The sequence below is a fragment of the Galleria mellonella genome, unplaced genomic scaffold (genome assembly GCF_026898425.1).
Source record: "Galleria mellonella isolate WM207_F2 unplaced genomic scaffold, CSIRO_AGI_GalMel_v1 utg537, whole genome shotgun sequence".
Lineage (NCBI taxonomy): Eukaryota > Metazoa > Arthropoda > Insecta > Lepidoptera > Pyralidae > Galleria > Galleria mellonella.
In genome coordinates this window covers 2,937,634-2,961,114 of record NW_026442112.1, presented here as the reverse complement: position 1 = coordinate 2,961,114, position 23,481 = coordinate 2,937,634, and the positions used below count along the sequence as shown (strand labels likewise).

General features: G+C 33.7%; 1 protein-coding gene across 1 annotated transcript in view; it reads right to left on the bottom strand.

Moving 5' to 3' along the window:
- LOC113510013 (uncharacterized) overlaps positions 1 to 21,116 on the bottom strand; it is a 92,390-nt gene extending 71,274 nt beyond the window's left edge. Inside the window, exon 1 of the mRNA XM_026893793.3 lies at positions 20,924 to 21,116. The gene's annotated coding sequence lies outside the window, so the exon portion shown is untranslated. The remainder of the gene's footprint in view (positions 1 to 20,923) is intronic.
- Positions 21,117 to 23,481: the final 2,365 nt, after the last annotated feature.

Below are 23,481 nucleotides of genomic sequence, written 5' to 3'. Positions count from 1 at the left end.
GAATGAAAATAAAAAGCAACAAAACAAAAAAAATGTTGTTACGTTACTCATTAGAAAGGAAGGGATGATCCATTCTATGCAAGGACCATACGGCTGGTATAGGTAAGTACATTAAAACTCGCATTTGTTTTCACAATTAAACACTTAACAAAGTAAAGAGCATCGCATTTACCGTACATAATGGACTCCGGGCAAACAACACCTGGTTCTGATAATTTATTAAATAGCTATTTCCCCGTTGAAAGGTAACCGTAATTCAGCTTTGATAGACATCCGTGTGTTATCGACATGTAGCTACGTTTGATGTTCAGAGAATAAACAGTAAAGCATTATTCTAAATTCTGCCCATTTTCAAATGTGTCATTAATACGGTACATTTTCCATTGACATCATAAAAGGAGGTTTTCAATACGTTTGTTTTTTTTTTCTTGTTCATATTTGTTACTTCACAACTTCATCATTTGTGAACATATTTGGAAAATTATCTTTTATCTGAAAGGCTTAGATTATATAGATAGAGCATTGAGTCTCAAAAACGGGTCATCTTTTTGTCAGCTAATTGTTAAATTTGTATGGAGGTATTATTTAAGTATATATAATTTAAGCTTAATAATAATACTGACAGACTGCTCCCATAGAAATATTATTAAATTCTTTTTAGTAGTTTAGTTTTTAAAACAAAATAACTGGTTTTGTCACAATTGAAGTCGGTGTTTTTTTATAGAACACAATCTTGAATTATACATTTTTTTATGCAACTTAGAATGGCAAACAAGCTGACGGCCCACCTGATGGAAAGTGGTAACCGTCGCCTATAGACATGAGCAGTACTATGGACATAACAGAGTATACTGTTTCGCCCATGATACCCCCCATGCGTTGCCATTCCTGAGGACTCAGGTGTTATTCCTCTATACTCAGTAAATTCACACCATATCCCACCCTTCAAACCGAAACACAGTCATGCAAACACAACTGCTTCTCGGTTGAAACACGAATGGGATAGAGGTAGCCAAGCAATCGACTTTTGTACACAGTCTCCCTCTGGTAATACATTTTTTTCGCTACTAAACTCCATGTCTACATCATTTCATCATCTCATCACAGTCCACCGCTCCGTAATAGTCTCCGAAATAATGCAAAATAATATATACCATTGATATTTTTAGTCAAAGACCGTCATATTAGTCGTATGTCGTATTAGTTAATGTGTCAAAAAATATAAAATTGAAATTACAAATAATAAGAACATTTTAAAAGTATATGTGTATAAAAAAGTATAATAATATCTAAAGAGTTTACATCAGCTGGTCGCCAATAGAGACATTACAGATTTTCACTCGAATTCGACTCGATTATTAACGTACCGATGGATTGATTAGTAAAGTAAACTAGTTATACGACAGCTGATATTTCCATAACGAGAACGCGTTCATGTGAGATGTGTATCCAATGACTACGGAGATCCCATCATAAAGGCAAATAACTACAAATCGGGACATCAACAGCAGAGGCCGGGTTCTCTCCCTTGCTTTATACAAACACAATACTACAAACACGTACTGTCTCTTTCTCGTTCGCTAGTGTTGCCCAATAAACGATTTTTCCATTAATCGACATTGTTCATCTATAAAAACCTAATAATCAAATGACTTATCAATTAAATCGCAGTACTGATTAAATTTAAGCAATTTCTTTGATTATTGTCGAAAATACATATAGAAATATTATAATCGATAGAAAATATAATGTCTTATCGATATATTAACGATTGTATCGACAGCTAGTTAAAACAATCCTGTTGATTAATTTATATATAATCGATATAATTTTCCAATACTCGCTAATTTCTATCAATCATTATCATCATCGCCATAATTTCAGTCATTATCCATCCACTGCAGGATATAAGCCTCCCTTATAGACTGCCATAAAGAACGGTCTTGAGCCACCTCATTCCCTACAGTGCATTTCAGGTCGTTATTTTATCTAGTGAGGGCCATCCTACACTACGTTTGCCCGTACGCGGACACAAGAACCTTGCTTCCCCATCGGTCGTTGGCTCTTCAAGCTATGTGACCAGCCCATTGCCACTTAAGCTTGCTTATCTGTCTTGCTAAGTCGGTTATTTTGATTCTTTTGCGGATACCCTCGTTTCGGGTTCTATCAAGCAAAATACAAGAATAATTGATAAAATTTAGTTCTTAGTGATTTAAAATCTAATAATGGTCAGTAATCGATTATAAAGACATGTGGTCACACCCCTTCTTTTCCCATGAATGTCGTAAAAGGAGACTAAGGGAATTTAATGGTCGATGAGTAACAGTGTCACTCTTTCATCACCAAACATCACCAAAGCCTAATTGTGGTTACCAACCTTCTTGTCAAGTATGACAACTACTGGCAAAACCTCCCCAATAGGCGAAAGCCGATGTTCAGCAATGGATAGTTAACGGGTATTGTAATAAAAATAATAAACAATTATAAAATATTATCGACTATATTACCAGACTATCGATTAATCTATACCAAACAATACAACACTACGACTCGTAAGAAAAAGACATTGTATATTCGGAAATAAGCAGATTGCATTCTATTAGTTTTCCCCTAACCATACGCCCCCTGGCGGTGGTCGTGATTTACTCGTATGTGGCGAAACATTGAAGGGTTTATACACGGGAGTTTATATACCAGAGGGAGACTTTGTACAAAAGTCGATTGCTTGGGTACCTCTGTCCCATTCATGTTTTTACCGTGAAGCAGTTGTGTTTGCATGGCTGTGTTTCAGTTTGAAGGGTGGGATATGGCGTGAATTTACTGGGTACAGGAGAATAACACCTGAATCCTCAGGAATGGCAACGCATGGGGGGTATCATGGGCGAAACAGTGTACTCTGTTATATCCATGGTACTGCTCATGTCTATAGGCGAATTCAGCACGATGGCTTCCAGGGAGGACCACGTGGAGGCCGACCGTTTTGGGCATATTGCTAACAATGAGACTGATAGTCCGCATAATTAACAAACCCCCCCCCATATCTGAATATTATAAAATATTAGTTCATATTGATCCTTAAAGGTTTTGCTACGATATCAAGTTGAAATTTTAATTTTAAAACATAGATTTAAATAAATGATACCTCAGAATCGACCCAATTGTGATACATGTAATATAGTAAACAACCTTGTGCCTTATTTATTTCAAAGTGGAAAAAAAAACATCTTATGCTAAAAAAAATATGAAGACGATCTCGTCACGAAGTACTATATTATTCAGCACATAAAGAGCTAATGCCACCTCAAGGGAAAACTACGTACTGCTTACCTACTTGAAATGAAATAGAATATTCGAAAAAGAATATTATATAACTTAGCTAAGTAGCTATGTTTAATATTAAGAACTTAAGTAATAATGCACTGCAAAGGAACCGGGCAGCGATCTATTAATTTGCCTGAAGTTGCCTCGTTTAAAGGTGAACACGTATCACAACATGTGTGTGGACGAAATGGCGGTCGGTGATTGACGCCTAGTATGGATGGTTGTAGAACTTCTGGTAATAATAATAGTAGTCCATTTACGTGTGTTGGCAGTCGCACACATACATATATTAATTAAATTAAATTAAATTATTTTAATGACATAACCAGTGAATCCTTCCACAAGGTAATAGCTAGTTCAGGGGGGAAAGGGATTGTTAGTAATGGAGACTAAGAATCCCATTGCTAGCAATATACCCAACCAGGTCGACCTCCTCGCGGTTCTCCCTGGAAACTATCATGGTTAATTCTTGATGAATTCACCATGATGGGCTAACTGGCCTGTTTTCATTCTCATCTATCACCCTTCACTGGTGCTCCGCCAGCGTATCCCGTTAGCGCGGGCGGGATAACCATAGCATTTTCACCCATCAAAAAAAAAAACCTAGTTCAGTAAAATAGAAAACAAGAGTATCAGGAAATGGTTGGAAATGGGTATCAAGGTTAGAAATATGAACAAAGCTAGAGACGTATCTGTATAAAAATAGATTTTTAACGCTCAAGGAGATATGGAAAATAAATGAGAATACACCAGCGCCAAAAAGAACATATTGTAATACATAAGATGTCATAAGAATACATTTCTAGGTAGAAGTGACATGTATTTTTCTTTATACGTTTCAGTGTTTATATTCTGAATGGAATACCTTTCTTATAATATATTATTATATTATTACTAGCGGCCGGTCTCGGCGTCGCACGGGTGGACATTTTTATATTTTAAAAAGTGGCCATTAAGGCTGCACTCGCGACGAAAGCTTAAAAATGGAGTAACTTCTCCCGTTTTCCCAACATTTCCCTTCACTGCTCTGTTCCTATTGATCGTAGCGTGATGAAAAGTATACTATAACCTGCCCAAGAATATGAAGAATAATTGTACCAAGTTTCGTTAAAATCCATCGAGTAGTTTTTGTTTCTATAACGAACATACAGACAGACAGACAAAAATTATACTGATTGCATTTTTAGCATCAGTATCGATCACTAATCACCCCCAGATAGTTATTTTGGAAATATATTTCATGTACAGAATTGACCTCTCTACAGATTTATTATAAGTATAGATTATCTATATTTTAGCCGTGTAGGTCCCAGCATAAAAAAAAAACCACCCTTTTCTTTCCCGTGAGTATCGTAAGAGAGACTAAGAGAGCTTATGGTAGAGGGATAAGCATCAGCGTCCTCTTTAAAACATCACCAAAAGCCTAACTGCGGTTGCCAAGTCACCTGCCAAGCGTGGAAATCACTGGCAAAATTCCCCTTATAGGGAAGGCTATGTCCAACAGTGGACAGTTAATAATTGATGCAACAATATACGTAATATTATTATAATAAATATTGTATGTATTATTATTTTATTAATATAAATATTGAATTCAAAGATTGTAAGAAATTACCAATTTCAACCGCTCAGCGAGTTTGAGCCACAGCTTCTGTACTGCAATTTGGTATAGTAAATAACCCATCAGCCCACCGCTAGCAAGTGGTAACTGTAAGTTAAAATGCGCTATGAATGTCACAGAATATTCTAGAATTCTCGTGAGACCCTCGTGATTTGGGGGAAGGGATTGTTAGTAATGCGGACTATCAGTCCCTTCTACTAGTACTATACTCTATCATGTGGAACTCCACGTGGTTCCCCCTGGAAACCATCATGCTGAATTCCAGGTGTATTCATCACGGTGGGCTAATTGACCAACCTTTTCATCCTCACCTATCATCCCTCACTGATGCCCCGCCAGTGTATACCGTTAGCGCAGACAGGGTAACCATTTCATTGTCATCCATTGACCCTTGTGATTTAAATCTGTTAGTGTATATTAATGAAAACTTATCAAAAATAACTAAGTAAAATAATTCTATTTACATTATAAATGCGAAATGAATGGATGGATGTATGTTTGGTACGCTTTCATCCAAAAACTTTTGGAATCATTTGAATGAAGTTCGATACATGGGTCGGTTATATCCTAACTTAGTGTACAGGATATTTTATGTACTCATTCTCGTGGGCGAAACCGCGGGATACAGCTAGGATTATAAATGCGAAAATTTGTAAGGATCAATGAATGGATGAACCTTTGTTACTCTATCATACTCGTATTTCAAGGATGCTTCCTCCCACGAACACTCAGGTTGTGGAATGAGCTCCCTGTCGAGGTTTTTCCAAGAGACTACAGCATGGGATTCATCAAAAATTGGGTAAAGAGGTTTCTTCAAAGTGCAACACGCGCATAATATCCTCAGGATTGCAGGCGTTCATAGGCTACGGTAACCGCTTACCACCAGCTGAAGCGTATACTTGTTTGCCACCTCAGTGGCATAAAAAAAAAGAATATTCTAGAATTCTCGTAAGAATTATTCCAATCAAAAATATAAACATTACGCAAAAACTACTAAACGGATTTGAATGAAATTTAATACACGGGTAAATTATATCCTAACTTAGTACATAGGATACCTTATGTATTGATTCATGCTTGAGAAGCAGCGGTGTATAGCTAGTTAAATAATATAAGAGAAATTTGAAAACTAAAATATTCAGTTAAATCCTGTTTTGTGTTTAACCACTTAACCGAAACAATGATCAACTTTAATCTCAAGAGGGGTTAGTGAAAACAGTCTGATTGTTGAATAGTTACATTTGTTAACAAGGGCAAAATAATATCTTATTATACATTTACCAGTGGGAGAATTTATACAAAAGTTGTTTACTTGGGTACCTCTGTACCATTCGAGTTTCTGCCGTGAAGTAGTTGTGTTTGCATGGCTGTGTTTCAGTTTAAAGGACAGTAAAATTACAGGGTACAGTGGCATAACAAAGTTCTCAGGGGGAAAAGGGATTATTAGTAATGGATACTGAGAATCCTGATTAATTCCTGATGAATTCATCATGATGGGCTAACTGGCCTGTTTCATTCTCATCTATCACCTTTCACTGGTGCTCCGCCAGCGTATCCCGTTAGCGCAGGCGGGGTTACCACACCATTTTCACCCAGCAAAAAAACACAGTTCTCAAGAATGGCAACACATGAAGGGTATCATGGGCGACACAGTAAACTCTGTATGTCCATGGTACTGTTCTTATCTATAAGTGATGGTTACTTTCCATCAAATATATATGTGAAAACCGCTTCTAATTTAATGCAGCATTTTTTGCGTAATGCCGCAACAAAAATGCAAATAAACAATCAGACAAAGAAATTTCATTACCGTTTTATATTCATATTCTACCATTATTTCTTAAAAATCTTCTATGTACAGACATCATCTAGTTATACATATCCTGTTATATGGGTGAAGCTGTGGATAAGAGAGAGACTTTGTACAAAAGTCAATTGCTTGGGTACCCCTGTCCCATTCGTGTTTCTACCGTGAAGCAGTTGTGTTTGCATGGCTGTGTTTCGATTTGAAGGGTGGAATATGGCGTGAATTTACAGGGTACAGAGAAATAACATCTGAGTCCTTAGGAATGGCAACGCATGGGGGGTATCATGGGCGAAACAGTATACTCTGTTATGTCTATGGTACTGCTCATGTCTATAGGCGACGTTTCATTTCCATTAGGTGGGCGTCAGCTTGTTTGCCACTATTTTTCTTCCATTCTTTATTGACAAAAAAAAAAAAACAAACATACTAGTGCACAAAGGCGAGCTATCTCCAGTTTCTTCCAGTAATATGAAAAAGTTGTTGATAAAAATTGTATAAAAAGAGATGATAGTTTATTGATTAGAATGATTTTGTTTAATTCCGTTACCATTAGTATACGTGCCATTGCTGACACTCGAAAACTATTATTTGCTACTATTATTATTACCAGAATTTCTGCAACCTTCCACATTCCATCCATCTCCTACCGTCATTCAATCCACACACGTTTTGTCTCTAACCGAGGCACCTTCTGGCAAATTAATAGGTCACTACTGGGAGTTTTGATATTAACCATATGGCGCACAAATTGCGAATACTTATTGAAAATGAGTTTTTTTTTTTTTTAACAAAACACCTAGTTCTGTAAAATAACTAATGTATTATAAATTTTAATGTACACACAACATATCACATTCATCCAGGTATGAATGCACTACAGTTAAGCTACAAACAAAGCTCTCACTAACTTCGTGGAATACTAATTAATTAAATATTCCACGGATTAACGTAATTTGCAAATTGTAAACTGCAAAATATAATTGGCAGTGTAAAATCTATATTCTGATTTTTATTATAACATTTAGTTTATTTATTTATAGACATGCATCTGGTGAGCGTTAGCACTATTATTAAATTATGCACAGTAATTAGTATTAATATTAATTTATTTATTAAATAAAAATAATTATATACTATTTTAAAAACATAGAAAGCAACGCATCCTACTAATACAATTGTATAAGTAGATGCTGTCTATACATAGGACAATATTTAAAGAAAATTGGAATGAAAGATCTTATTAGAACCGAAAATAACAATTAGAATAACAAATAGAACAAAAATAACAAATAGAAGACAAAAATAACAATTTTAAGAAATTTTATCTCTCTGTCTATATATATGCTATTTTAGACGTAACACATAAACTATTACAATGCAAAGTGAATGCAGTTTTTATATTCATGAATATTTAATTTAAAAAATTACAATTACGTATGTTTTTATTATGTTACGCTATCTAGAAAATATTTATATCATTGGTTTTCCTAGTTCTAAAGCTTATGGGTATGAACGGGCAGAAAACTAAATAATAATAAAAAAAAAAAAAAAAAACAAAAACTAGTACCATTATGAAGATAGAAAAACACGAAAGACTACATATGAGCTGTAACCCTCAAGAGTTAACTTTTCCGAGAACTAAGACGTTGCGCCTCTATACCCTGTAATTTTATTACCAAATCCTGATCTTTAAATTAAAACCCTAAACGAAATAGTTATATATATATATATATATATATATATATATATATATACATTTATACATAAAAACTATGGTAAACATTACGAAATATAGTATTGACATACATATAGGAAGCAAAACTACAGTAGTAATATAAGTGTGACAGAGGTACTCTTGACAGATTTTTAAAAGTAAAATGTACTAGTATTTTTAAAATTAATAAAACAGAAATAAATTTAAAATAAACCTAAATACGAGCATTTTTGAATAGTCACTTTTTTATAAATCTACCGCTCAGTTCCGTGTACAGTTTCAGCTGAGAATATACAGCAAAAAACTCAGCTGTTGTATTTTTTTAATAAAAGTTTCAATTTACGAAAAAAATGAGAATGATATATAAAATGTCTCTTACAACTTCATTTTAATAAAAAACTACAATCAGTCACAGTATTGTCGAACAGTCGCCATGCAGATCCCGGCATAGAATTGACCACCCTGCCTTTCCCATGGGTGTCGTAAGAGGCGAGTAAAGAAGCTTTAAGTGGAGGGATGGGCAGCAGTGTCCATCTTAAAACATCTATAAAAGCCTAACTGCGGTTACCAACCCGCTTGCCAAGCATAGCAACTGGCTAAACTCCCCTTATGGGAAAACGTTATATTCAGCAATGGACAGTTAATGCCTGAAATAATAAAATTCTTAAACAGATCAGTCCCTATTAGAAGCGCCCGTTTACGAGTGTGACGGATAAACTAGCCATCGTCATGCCCAATCATATTATAGGGAGCCCAACCATCCGGTCCAACACGCTATCAGTCTGGACATTACAATGAGCATAACTTGTCTTAAGTTTCACGATTCCATCAAAAAAATTTACACCCAATTGAAGCTAAAAATCAGCATATTTATATAACTCGATCCCTTGTTTTTATTTGCCTGCAAAATAACACACTTGTAGTTATGTTACATACAATACAATAATTAACCAGAATTGTTTACATTACATAACAACTGTTTCTAAGAAAAGGCGTGATTGTTGTTTACTTAGCGGAATAACTAAACGGAACCCATCAGGAGCTCGACTACGGCAATGAGATCTATTAGTGAAAATTGTCTTTTGTAACATTGATACATAAAGAACTCTAGATGCACGTTGGGAAATTAAAAAACGACAATGAAAATATAATGCTCTTAACCAAATTTTAGTGTAACAACTATCGTTTCTAATTGTTTAGTGACTTTTGTTATTTTTTATTTTTATTTAATACTTTATTGTACACATTAGTTATAAAAGTATGACAGAGATAAACAAAAGTACAAAGGCGAGCTTAACTCTGATAGAGTTTTCTTCCAGCAAACCTAAAGTGGAAAGGAGCATCAATGTCAGCGGATACAGCAGTGTACAATTTTTAAACAGCCAAAATTAAATTAATTACTTTTGTTGTTAAATATATCAAAACATTTTTGAGAAAAAATATAATATTTGGGACAAGAGTTCATTTTTACGATAAGTGTTCAACTTCCCTTATATTTTATTCCCTAAAAACTATTCTTTTCGGAAATGGATCATATTTCGTTTGTTGGTACATAAAAAAATCCTAAATATACAATGGAAAACTAAAGAACAATACTAAGAATAGGGCACATTTAAAAACCTTTTTGCGCTTATTTCTTGCCGTCCTATTACTTTTTTAATAAAACTGTGTCATTACATAAAAATCAATTGCCGAATGTTTTCAAGCGTTTTACTTCAGAACGGTTACACCAATTTGGCTAATTCTCTTTTTATCGTGTTTGTAATTATCAGGCTAAAGTTTCTATGAAAGAAAATGTTTGAAAAAAATATATGAAAAAGTAGAAAAAAATTGAGTTAAGAAAGGGTCTGTCTCTCTCTCTCTCTCTCTCTCTCTCTCTTTATATAAAAAGAGAGACAGAGAGAGACAGAAGATAGTCTCATTTTTTTATTTGTACCATCATGTAACCAGGGCAAGTAACTAGTAAAATATAATATCAAGACATAGACTTTTATACTTCACTCATAATCTATGTTAACTATTTGTTTAACTTCGATTCAGGATACTTTTAAGCGCTCACTAATATGAGCATGTGAATCTTAGATCTCTCGTGTATCAATGTTCGGTACATATAAATTCACCCTTTAACATCGCCGCAAATACCCGAAGATAGCGCACCAGTAAGCCTCAGGGTGGTGGGTAGGGCGTTGAGGGATACAAAGGCATTTTTTCCACCCCCACCCCAATTTATCTACAGTGACTAGGGTTGCCATCCGTACCAATATATCAGGATTGTCACTAATGAAGCCCTTATCCTGAACCGCCGACAAAGGCGATAAGTATCCTGTTTTATACAAAGGTAACGGTAATTTGAAACTTGTTTCTTTAATGTTTGACGGTGTTTACATCTGTTTCATTCGTCATCATTATTTCGTTTAAAAAGTCACATCCGATGACATGTATGTTGATCTTGTAAAGTATGTTAGAAACTTGATATCCATTAAAATGTGACAAAAATATCCTAATATATACCTACCTTATAAGAATATTTAAAAATGAAAACAATATTAAATCTACAATAAAAAAAAAAAAACATAAAAACACCTTTACGCTTAGGATCCAGCGGGTCTACCATGAAATGAAATTCCGAAATTTCGGACTCAATTTCGTGTTTTTGTTTATACCAAAATCGGACCAATAAATAGAGTTTAACATTTCGTTCGTCATACATCCTATCATAAAAGTCAAAAGGAACAATATTTTAACATTTTTAATATTTCCAAACGCCATGTATTATGAAATTTTAACATCAAATTTCTGTTTCGTATCGATTTGAAATTTCGGAAAACATTTCATGGTAGGCCCTCAGAAGCGAAGCGTAAATAGCTGTCAGACTTAGGGAAACAGAATTCCCTAGCAAAAATAAATAAATAAAAAGTATATACCAGTTTCAACTTTGCACTGATATGTTAGTTAATTAATTTATTTTTTATAATTAAATAATTACAAAAAAAAAAGTAATTAGTAGTTAATTCACAAACGAAATCTCATAATAACTGTGAGTTTCAAAACAAATTAAGTATATATAGTACTGAAATAAGTAGTATTTTAAAAAATTAACAAGCTTATAACTTATGTACAGACTTAAGTAAGAACGGTTTTTTCTTAATAATTATTACAAAGTACACAGCCGACGAATGCCTCTAACTGTTCCCTTAGCCATTATGATTATTAGTATATTTTTTACTTGCAACATTTTTTTTAGTAGCTATGTGATAAGGTTTGAAGTTAAACATTAGAGGTCTATTCACTATTAACTATATATATTTGCTCCACTTGCGTGAAACACTACATACAGTATCCTCCAAATTAAATTCAAATCCGTTCATTAGATTTTACGTAAAAAAGTTTTTTTTATACAACTTAGAATGACAAACAAGCTAACGGCCCACCTAATGGAAAATGGTAACCGTCGCCTATAGACATGAGCAGTACCATGGACATAACAGAGTATACTGTTTCGCCCATGATATCCTCCATGCGTTGCCATTCCTGAGGACTCAGGTGTTATTCCTCTGTACCCTGTAAATTCACGCCATATCCCACCCTTCAAATTTTTATTATGAAACGAAACACAGCCATGCAAACACAACTGCTTCACGGTTGAAACACGAATGGGATAGAGGTACCCAAGCAATCGACTTTTGTACAAAGTCTCCCTCTGGTAAAGTAACAAACATCCGTCATTCCATCGTTACAAACTTTCGTATTTATAATATTAATAGGATATTTTTTACTATAAAATTTACACTTAATAAATATAAAATAGAATTTATTTAATTGTTTAAATTTTAAAAATTATTTATATAAAAATATATCTTTCACTGTGAACTAAACAAATCTTTTACTATTTAAATTTACAACTAACTATACAACAGATAGGCTTTTGGCTACAACAGAATATCAGTGTTTTGTTCTTTGGAGGGCAAAGAAATATACTAAGTTATGACCACTTTGTGTTACCTTAGCACACGAATGAAGGGTAAAATCCATGTCTGTACATATTCGAAATATGTAAATTTGTTTATAAACACTGTACAAATTGTTAGAAAGATTAAAGATGTTTGTTAAAGAGAAAAATTGCAGAGATATTACTTATAGTACTTCGACATAGATTGGCATTATACAACAGAAATTGTACCTACTTAGCAGTTAAATATATAATACATTACCGACAGAATACAGAGGTCTGATAAACAAAAAATTTTATGAGTAACTTTACAATTGATTTACTGAAAAATGTTTTTATTCACTTAAAAGCCTATTTTAATGTAAAATTTTAAGAACAAGTTCCAAATCAAATATTTGCACGCGACTCGGTTCAATGCAGAGATTCAGATTTTAACATTAAACTTCTAATGTTAGTCATGCATTCGTTGAATTATTCATTAATAAATGAATAAATTCATGTAAAAATTGTTTATTCGTAGATGGATTTTGCTCTTTTTTTTTTGTATACGCATTCTTTTATCTCTGTTTACTGTGTATTTTTGTCTATTTCTGTTTTTGTTTGTGTGCTGTTAGTACTGCAAATAAATTATATATTTATTTATCTATCTATTTAAAATAGATATAATTAAATAATTTTTATAGTAATAAGTTTTTTTTTATACAACTTAGAATGGCAAACAAGCTGACGGCCCACCTGATGGAAAGTGGTAACTGTCGCCTATAGACATGAGCAGTACCATGGACATAACAGAGTATACTGTTTCGCCCATGATACCCCCCATGCGTTGCCATTCCTGAGGACTCAGGTGTTATTCCTCTGTACCCAGTAAATTCACGCCATATCCCACCCTTCAAACCGAAACGCAGCCTTGCAAACACATCCGCTTCACGGTTGAAACACGGACAGAGGCACCCAAGCAATCGACTTTTGTACAAAGTCTCCCTCTGGAAAGATATTATATAATGCAGGAAAAGGAGCCATTACTTAATTTATAACTCAGTAAATGGCATCTAAATTAATATTAATGTCAGCAAAACGAGATTCAAAAATTTGCCAGCTGATACAAAGTTTTCGTGGCGTAATTAGAAAAGTACTTAGCACGTGGAAGGTTTAGTTAGGAATTTCGCGTTTCAGTCATGTATAATTTACAAGTATCATCGTACGCATCACATCAGCAATGTCTTGAATTGTCTACTACTAAACATAGGCCTCTCCTATAAGGGGGATTTTACCAATAGTTGCCACGCTGGGCAGGTGGGTTCAAAACCGCAATTAGGCTTAGGTGATGTTTTAAGAGGGATGCTACTGTATAGTCCTCGACCATTAAGATCCCTTAGTCGTCTCTTACGACACCCACGTAAAAGGAAAGGGGACTTATTCCATGCTGAAATTACACAGTAATATTATAAGTATATATTGCTGCATAAAAAAGAGATTTCAATTATTAATATACACGAATAAACAACGAGATGCATTGCTGATACTTATATCCATAGATATACATATAGCTAATAACGCATGACGCTTATATAGGAGCAAATTGACGATCCTTTTCACATACAGATACAAGCTACTTTCCAGAGAAGTTACATTTTCAAAGTAACTATCATTCCTGCTAAAGTGTGCTTAAATTTGTTTCTATACAAGACTTTCAAAACAATCAACCAATAAATAGAATATCTTACTTTAGTTTCAATTTTTAATTGAATTTAAAAATAGAATCTTAAGTAAAACTATTCCATTTTTAAAAGTCAAAATTATTCTAGTACCGAACTTAGTGATTGACGTAACAGCTTTAGATATATTTATCGATATGTAAATTCAAGTTACGTTGTTTTAACATAACTTATTATATCGAATATTATTGCCATATCCCACCCTTCCAACCGAAATACAGCCATGAAAGCACAGCAAAAACACGAACGGGACAGAGGCATCCAATTTTTGTACGACACCCACTAGTAATGAAAAGATAACGGTCCTTTGATAAGGAAAATAATCGGAACATTTTTCTTAAAAAAAATATCGATTGAAAAAACTTGACAACTGGACATTATTATCATTATATCAACCGTTAATAGGCTTCCCATATATGGAGAGTTTTGCCAGTAGTTGCCAAGCTTGGTAGCCAAATTGGCAACCGCAGTTAGGCTTTGGTAATGCTGCTGCCCATCATTTGACTATTAAGTTCCCTTAGCCTCTTACGATATCCATGGGAAAGGAAACGGTAGCCCATTCGATCCCGGGATGCCACATGTCACACGGCAAAGGACGTCTCGTGTTAATATTTTTATTGTTATTCTGTTTAAACGCTATTTACTTCAATATTCTATATATTTACCAGAGGTAGACTTTGTACAAAAGTCGATTGCTTGGGTACCTCTGTCTCATTCGTGTTTCAACCGTGAAGCAGTTGTGTTTGCATGGCTGTGTTTCGGTTTGAAGAGTGGGATATGGTGTGAATTTACTGGGTATAGAGGAATAACACCTGAGTCCACAGGAATGGCAACGCATGGGGGGTATCATGGGCGAAACAGTATACTCTGTTATGTCCATGGTACTTACTGTTCATGTCTATAGGCGACGGTTACCACTTTCCATCAGGTGGGCCGTCAGCTTGTTTGCCATTCTAAGTTGTATAAAAAAATATATATTCTATCATATTTTATATAAACAACATATAACTAGACCTTTACTATAAATAATTGTCATACTTGACTTGCACTCGACTATTACGTGTTCTCGGAACTTGGAAATATTATTTGATATTTCTTCGAACAGTTATAATAGTTGCTAAAAACGATATACGCGAATATTTACACGAAATATATTTATATTCGATAACAAAAAGATTTCTATCAGACACAATATGCGTGTTACATAACGTGGTACCCCTAAGGGTCCCTTCAATTGGTGCTTTCTTCTATGTTCTAATTCCTAGTAACAGCACATTGTCATTATTTCTAAGAAAATTGCCGAGCTCAATGCGATGACCTAGCGGAACCAATGTTTGCAAATTGGGAGGTTTTTTTTTCTCAATTTTGGGTAATTCTGTTAGCGAAATTTGGGAGGAATAAAATTCTTGAAGACATGTTTGGAGTGAAGTATAAGTAATGAGATTAGGGAAATACTCATATGGATAATAAATTTTTTGCCGAATTAAAAAACAAAGGAATTCAAGGAATCAATTCCGTTGTATTTTATTTTTAAGTTACCTCATAACTCCGCCAGTTCTAAACTGATTTGGAACATTCTTTTTTTACCTGAAAAGATCCATCGTGTAATATGTGCAAAAGCATAAATAAATATGTAAATTAAAAAGAAATAAAAAAATGTGTATTGCTACCTTGACGTAGCATAGGATACCAATAACTAAATATCTGTTACTGCGTAACTATCGCAATTTCCTTAAATTAACAACCCATAATCTATGTAAGTTAACCAACCAACGCAGAAGCCGTTATATGAGACTGCCCTCTCGGATGGCAGCAGTCCGCACCTCGTGATTTATTCGTCAAAATTTATATTCATTAGATTTTCAAGTAGATTCGTTTCTTGTTTTAAATTGAATTTAGTTATTTTATTCATCAATTATACAAAGCCTCACCCATAATCACAATAATTTAATAAATGATTAATTTGTTCAACAAATAGAAAACAGCGTATTGTGTGAATACATATGAGAATAAAACTAATCGACAATAGAATAGAGTATAAAATTACTATGAAAAAATATTTATAAAGAGAAAATTATTACATGTTTTAAATACACATTCGGATCTTAACGCGATGTAAAAGCTTTTACAGGTAAATACATTAATACCTAGTGGTAGAATGCACGAGCTGGCAGACGAAGACGCCGCTCACTTCAGTCCTGTCGTGACCACGACGTGGTGTAATCCACGTCGAAACGTCGGCAATAAAGAAGCAGTTATGTAGGTACTATTTACCTGTAAAAGCTTTTACATTGCGTTAAATCCCGATTGTGTGTTTAAAATATGTATAAACAACGGGAATGTTTAAAATTACTTAAAATTATTAAAATATTGAAAAATTTCTTAATGATAACTAATAACCATCATCATTGTCTTCTTTTCCTTTAAGGGTTTCCTCTTGTCGGTGCTACTACCTTATTCATGCATCTTCGTCCAGCCAGTTTTATCACAGACCATATTCTTGACCTCTCTATACGACATGATACTTAGTGTTTCTTTTATCTGTCCCATGTAGTTATTCCTCGGTCTTCCTCTTCTTTTTTTTGCCCTCTACTTTTCCTTCTACTATGTTCTTTAAAAAATTATCATGTCGTATAAGATGGCCCAGTATTTCGCCTCTTTTATTCTCTATTATTTTTATTAATGTTCGTTTCTCATTCACCCTTTTCAGGACAGGACTCATTCGATAGCTTTTCTGCCCAGTTTATTCCTTCTATTCTCCTCCATGTTCACATTTCGAATGCCTCAAGCTTCTTTTTTTTCTTTTGCCATCATTATATCAGTCTTTAATTATCCGCTGCTGAACATAAGATATCCCCTTTAGGGGGTTTCGCCATTAGTTGCCACGATTGGCAGGATGTTTTAAGAGGGACCCTCCTGCTTAATCCTCGCCCTCCTTTAGTCGCTCTAAGGTGGAATTAAGGGGTGGTCTATTCTAAGCCGGTTTCACATAGCAAAAATATTGGTTAAGAAATAGGAGAAAAGCAAAGAAAACAAACCCATCATGCCAAAGTTATCCTTTCCCTATTGTTTAGTGGAACCTTTTCATTTATTGCCGAGATCTGTTCCTATCCGTTCCCTAATCGCTACATAGCCGGGAATTACAAAGAATAAAACACCTATGGGGTTTTGCGTAGCCCGTAAGTGAATTATTATAAAGATGTATAATCGGTATTATTAAAAAGGAAATGATTTTTCTTTGCGATTGGATCGTATATAATACTAGTTGTGTCCCGCGGCATTGCGTGTATATATTCTTCTTTACTGATCATAATAAAGGGATGTTTGCGAAGATGTTATTATACGCATGGATATTTGTTACTTTGTCACACAAAAAATACCAAACGAGAACGTTAGATAGGAAACTTTATGAGGGTGCATCTATATTTATTTATTTATACTTTTATACACATTAAAATATGTCTACAGGGCGGATTTAATGCCTGATGGTATTCTCTACCAGTCAACCGTTACGCTAAACAGAGAGAGAGAGTAAATGGCGGTATATAAAAACTCGTAAATTATATAAATATTTATGAGAGATAACAACATACATATATGCATGCATATTTGTGAATCTTTCATACAAAATTTACTAAACGGATTTCAATGTTGTAAGTTATCCGAACCTATACCTTAACTTAGAATATAAAATAACTTTACGTACGTAAAGTCATGGGATTTTTTTTATGGTTTGCGGTACAGTATTTAAGGTATCCCGTCCTCGCTATTGGATACGGGTGGCGGAATGCCGGAGAACGGAGGGTACTTGGTGGACGCAAAGGTAAACGAACGGCCGGATACTGCAACAAATGAGTATGTGGTCGGCCTCCGAACTGGCGAGCTCTGCTGTCTACCGGTCTCCAATTTGAGGGACGACCGATCACTGGCCGTTAGAGATGTCGCAGGGCGTCTATGAAAGCACATCAATCATGCAGTTGCATTACACTGTGTAAAAATGATTGAAAACGACTTATAGAGAGCGGCAGAAGAGTAAAGCGGTTAGGGACTGCGAAGAAGGAAAAGTCATGGGATTTCGTTAGTATTATAAATGTGTAAGTATATATGTTTGTTACTTGGCATCTTAACGATTTAACCAATCATTACGAAATTTAGTATACACGTATAATTTGACATGGAAAAGATTATAGGCTATTTTTAACCCCAGTTCAGAAATGTAATCCGACTCAGTGGGAAGAGTCGCGGGTACAAGCAAGTATCAATAAATTTAACTAAAATCTTTTTAAGAGTAATCGAGTAATAAACATTCAAACACCTTTACAATCTTTAACATAAATGATTAAAAATGAATCCTATTTTCAACAAGAACAATGTTCTCTATTCGGTTGTTTTTTTAAATGTTTGTTTTCTCATAACTCCAGTAATTGTAAACCGATTTGAAAAAAAACTTTTTGTTTTAAAAGGATATACTTACAGATTGGTTCTACAGAAGTTTTATTAAAAATGGTTCAGTAATTTTGTTTTCAAAACACAATACCTGGGTTTGCCACAATTGAAAACAGTTTTTTTTATAGCACTGTGGTGGCAAACAAGCATACGGCCCACCTGATGGTAAGCGGTTACCGTAGCCTATGAACGCCTGCAATACCAGAGGTATTACGCGCGCGTTGCCGACCCTGAAGAAACCTCTTTACCCCCCTTTTTTTCTATATAACGCAATGTTAATTACTTACATTTATTTAGGATTCTGTTAATTAAATGGCTTCTGGCACTAAGCAGTTCTATAGCCGTGTTTTAGGAGTGGGACAGAGGTGCCCACGCATATGACTTTTGTACCGTCTCTTTCTAAAGATCCTATTAATATTACGGGTACAAAAAGTTATATCTACAGATGGGCAAAGCACCGGGTTTAAACCCGGTGCAATATTAAATAAAACGTTAACTAATAATATTTCAGTATATATAATAAAATGAAAGTAATTAATTTTCAGTGTTTTCATGTTGCAGTTGTCAACATGTTGGCTGAGCCCTAACAGTCCGAAATACTGATTTAGAACTTTTGTACCGTTTTTTTTCTCTTTCTAAAGATCCTATTAATATTACGGGTATACCTACTCGGAAATTCGAAGGTATGATATTAAGGCGGAAGGATGAATGGTTGTTTGGTTCCCTTTCATGCAAAAACTTCTAAACTTCATAAATTTAATTTGGTACACGAGTAGGTTATATCCCAATTTAGCACATAGGATATTTTATGTCCTGGATTCACGCGGACGAAACAGCGCGATACTGTTAGTATATAATAAATAAATCATTAGTACATCATGGTACAGCGATTTACGAGGGAAAAACCACGGGATAGAGCTAGTATACTTATAAATAAATGATAAATAGACCGCGGAGTAGTGATTCACTATTCCGACTGAAATAACACACAACGGTTGTCAGTTTTAATCTGGCCTAAATAAATTAACTATCTAGTAATGGTAGATATTGTTAATAAATTCAATTAAATGTTGATAACCCTACTGATTTTTTTTTTTTCAGTAAAACTCTATCTGAATTCCAAATTATCAGTCGAATATGGACCAACAATGCGTCATTAACGTCATCCTCTGAATACCCCATTTGAAATTACAGTTATGACCATATTATACTTATATATATATATAAACATATATATTTATTATATAACGACCATGGCATGCTAATATTCAATTAATTAAATTATTTATTTATTAAAATAATTATATATATGTAATTGTTTATATTTATAATATGTTTACTATTGTAATCTTTTGGAGGAAACAATAAAGAGTATCTATCTATCTATAACATTATAACAGCAAAAACTAAATCAATATTAATAAATATATATATATATATATATATATATATATATATATATATATATATATATATATATATATATACATATATATATAAATATATATAAAAATAGTGCTTTCATATACAATTATATTACCGGTATTTAACACGACTCCAGATATTTCTAAGCCGCTTCGATTGTCTTTAGCTGGCCATTATGGTACATATATGGATATATAATTTTATTTCTATCATTATTATATATTATTTCCTATATCACGTTGGTATATATTGCTTCATATTCATCTATCATAATATTGTTCGTATTTGTTAACTTTATTACAGTATTTATTCTTGTACTAATACATTCTTAGGTAAAACATATTGGGCAACTGTAAAGCTTTTTAGTCGATTAAATAAATAAAAAAAAATATCAAAATAAATTCAAATATCTTATTAAATCTTTTGTTTATTTATATTTTTTTATATATATTTTATTTTGTTTATTATAGTTGCATTGCATATTGTAATAAAATATATTCTATACATTACAAAAAACAACACAATATGTGCCTTATTAGGTATAATAACCTGGGGAGAAAGGCAGATGTTATATTAATTTATCCTTCAGGTAGTCGTCAACAGAATAGATTTTGGAATTGTTAAAATTGTAAGTAAATAAATTGTTCATTTGTGTATACAAAATGCACTTTATATTTATACATTATATAGCTATATGTCGATAAAAATATATCAGATACTAGTGAATCTTCGTTTCCATATATTATTTGGTGATAAATATTGTTTATTTTATTACAGTTCAGATTGCATTTGTCTCTTTTTCATTCATAGTTGATACAAGTAACGTAATGTATATAAGTTTGAGTTATATATATAAGGAAGTATATATATATGAAATATATAATCAAAAATACACCATTACATAAGTATACAAAACACTTACGTGATGCACATCGTCGAATCCACTTCAATTGTAAATCATAAGTGCAACCTTCACTATCACGGACACCACACTACACTTCGAGTTAACACTTAACACTTGTGTTATGAAACACGGTTTGTATTGCGATCACTTGCGTTTATTTTTTTGGTTTACAAGCGGAAAAAATATTATAGAACGACGTCTCCCCCGCAAGGGTCGGTTATGACTGAGTGCGGGGTGCGGGAGGGGCGCGGGGGAGGGGCACGGCGCCGCGCAGGCGAGTTACCCTCTACCCTCCATAAGATAGAATCGGGCCGACTATTTTTCTGTTTTCCTATCTACTTGACTATAATGCTGATTCTGTTAAAAATTCTATCCGCTCCCACCCTAAAACTATTATTTGGACGCGTGAAATAATTAAAGCAAAATGTATTTTATATTGTTTTTATTATATTTAAATCGTAACGCTAACTTGTTACTGTAAACATATATTATTTTTATGTTTAGTGCACAAACTTTAGTTAGCAAATGCCTGGGATAGTTCAACTTCGAGGCGCTTATATACAGATCGTCAGCACTAGTTCCACGAACCGCGAATTACATTAAAAAAAAAAGGTGTAAGTACAGTCAGTCACGAATATTTGAACTTCCTGAATGCGAATTTTTAAATTCATTTATGTAATTTTACCAGAGGGAGACTTTGTTCAAAAGTCGATTGCTTGAGTACCTCCATCCCATTCGTGTGTCAACCGTGAAGCAGTTGTATTCTAAGCTGTATAAAGCATTCTAAGTTGTATAAAAAAAATTATCTTTAATGTCAATATCATTTTTTAGATACAAAAAGAATAATAAACTCAGTCAATCACAATAGAAGCTTTCTCCTTAAAGATCAGTTCAGCTATAGGAAACAACATTTAATTTCAATATCTTATTTATTTATGTCATATCATGTATCAGCCGTTAATTGTCCGCTGCTGAATATAGCTTCCCCCATAAGAAGGTTTTGCCACTAGTTGCCACGTTTGGCACGCAAGTTGGCAACAGCAGTTTTGGCTTTTGGTGACGTTTTAATAGGGTCGTTGCTGCTGCATCGCTCGGCTATATACTTCCTAGTCACCCCTTACAACACCCATGGGAAAGCAAGGGGTGGTCTATTCTATGTCTGTATATTCTTAGTCTTTAGCAGCAATGACGCGAGCATGAACTTAGTTACGCGAGCATTCTCGAATAAATTACATGCAAGTTAAATAGGTAATTATTATATTTAAAACACAGAAATCAATTTGTTTTAGATCGAAATATAAAATACAACATCTTTCTTTATTTAAAAAGAAAAGATTTACAGTAAATTACGAAAAATTTAGTTTTCTCACAGATACTTGTTGAAATCAGATACACAATTTAATATAAACTTTAACGTCAATATTCTATCAAATACCAGAGAAATAATTTCAACAACAATCAACAAAATTCGTCTGGTTGGCCACGTCTCTCCCATTCGTGTTATACATATATGTATCGATATGACAGTAAGATTACAAGATACGAAGGGATAACACCGTAATCCTAAGGAATATGTCAAAGTATATCCATGGTACTGTTCATATTTATAGGAGTTATTACTTTCCATCAGGTGAGCCGTTAGATTGTTTGCCACTAATTGCCGTTAAAAGTTGCATAAAAAAAATATAGCACACTAATTAATATGTCTTAGAACCAAATTTAAAATACAGAGTTCTTAATTCAAAATAATAGATTTACAGCCAGTCACGTAAATTCGAGTTTCCTTCGCAGCTTCTTGTCGAGGCTCTGTTTCGCAAATTAAAATAATATTTAATTTCAACCTTCCTTCAAATATTCGAACCGTAGCACCGTAGTGATGGGATTATAACGTTTAATTCATCCAATACAATTTACAACGTACACAACTCAACTTTGAATCGATCGATTTGATTGTCTAATAGCGCCGGAGGTGACGTCCTTATTTATTGTAGAATATCAGACTCCCTCGCGTGAGTAAGATTTATATACTGTAATTGGATTTAAAACGGGTGAGTGACTAAGTAACGAATTTATTATTCTAAAATATCAATTAAATGAAGTGACTTGTTATTATTTCATTCTAGTTTCTTACTGATTATTAAATGTTATTCTACTAACTTGTTCAAGAATAGGGTAGCATGAATGGTGTTAGAAATTTAGGTGAAAAAAATTGTATTTCACTTTCTATTTATATGGCTGTCTTTGAAGGAAAAAATATTTCAGTGACATTACTGGCTAAGGAAGCGTGGTGTCTTATTGCCCAAAATAATGACAATTTATGAGCGGTACTATAGGCATAGAACAGTGTATTGTGTTGCTTTTCTTGTCTGTTCTTTTTTCTTCTTTACTTTTCCTCTGGTGTTACTGATCGCCTGGACCTCAAGCTAGTTACCGAAATTAAACTATCTCAGTCCCATTTATTTCCAATACTTGATCATGCTGATTATCTAGATCTTATGGAAGATCAGTTCGTTTGTTTTTCAGAATGTTTTTATCAGGTTTATTTTAGGTCTTAGGAAATATGATCATAGTTATCA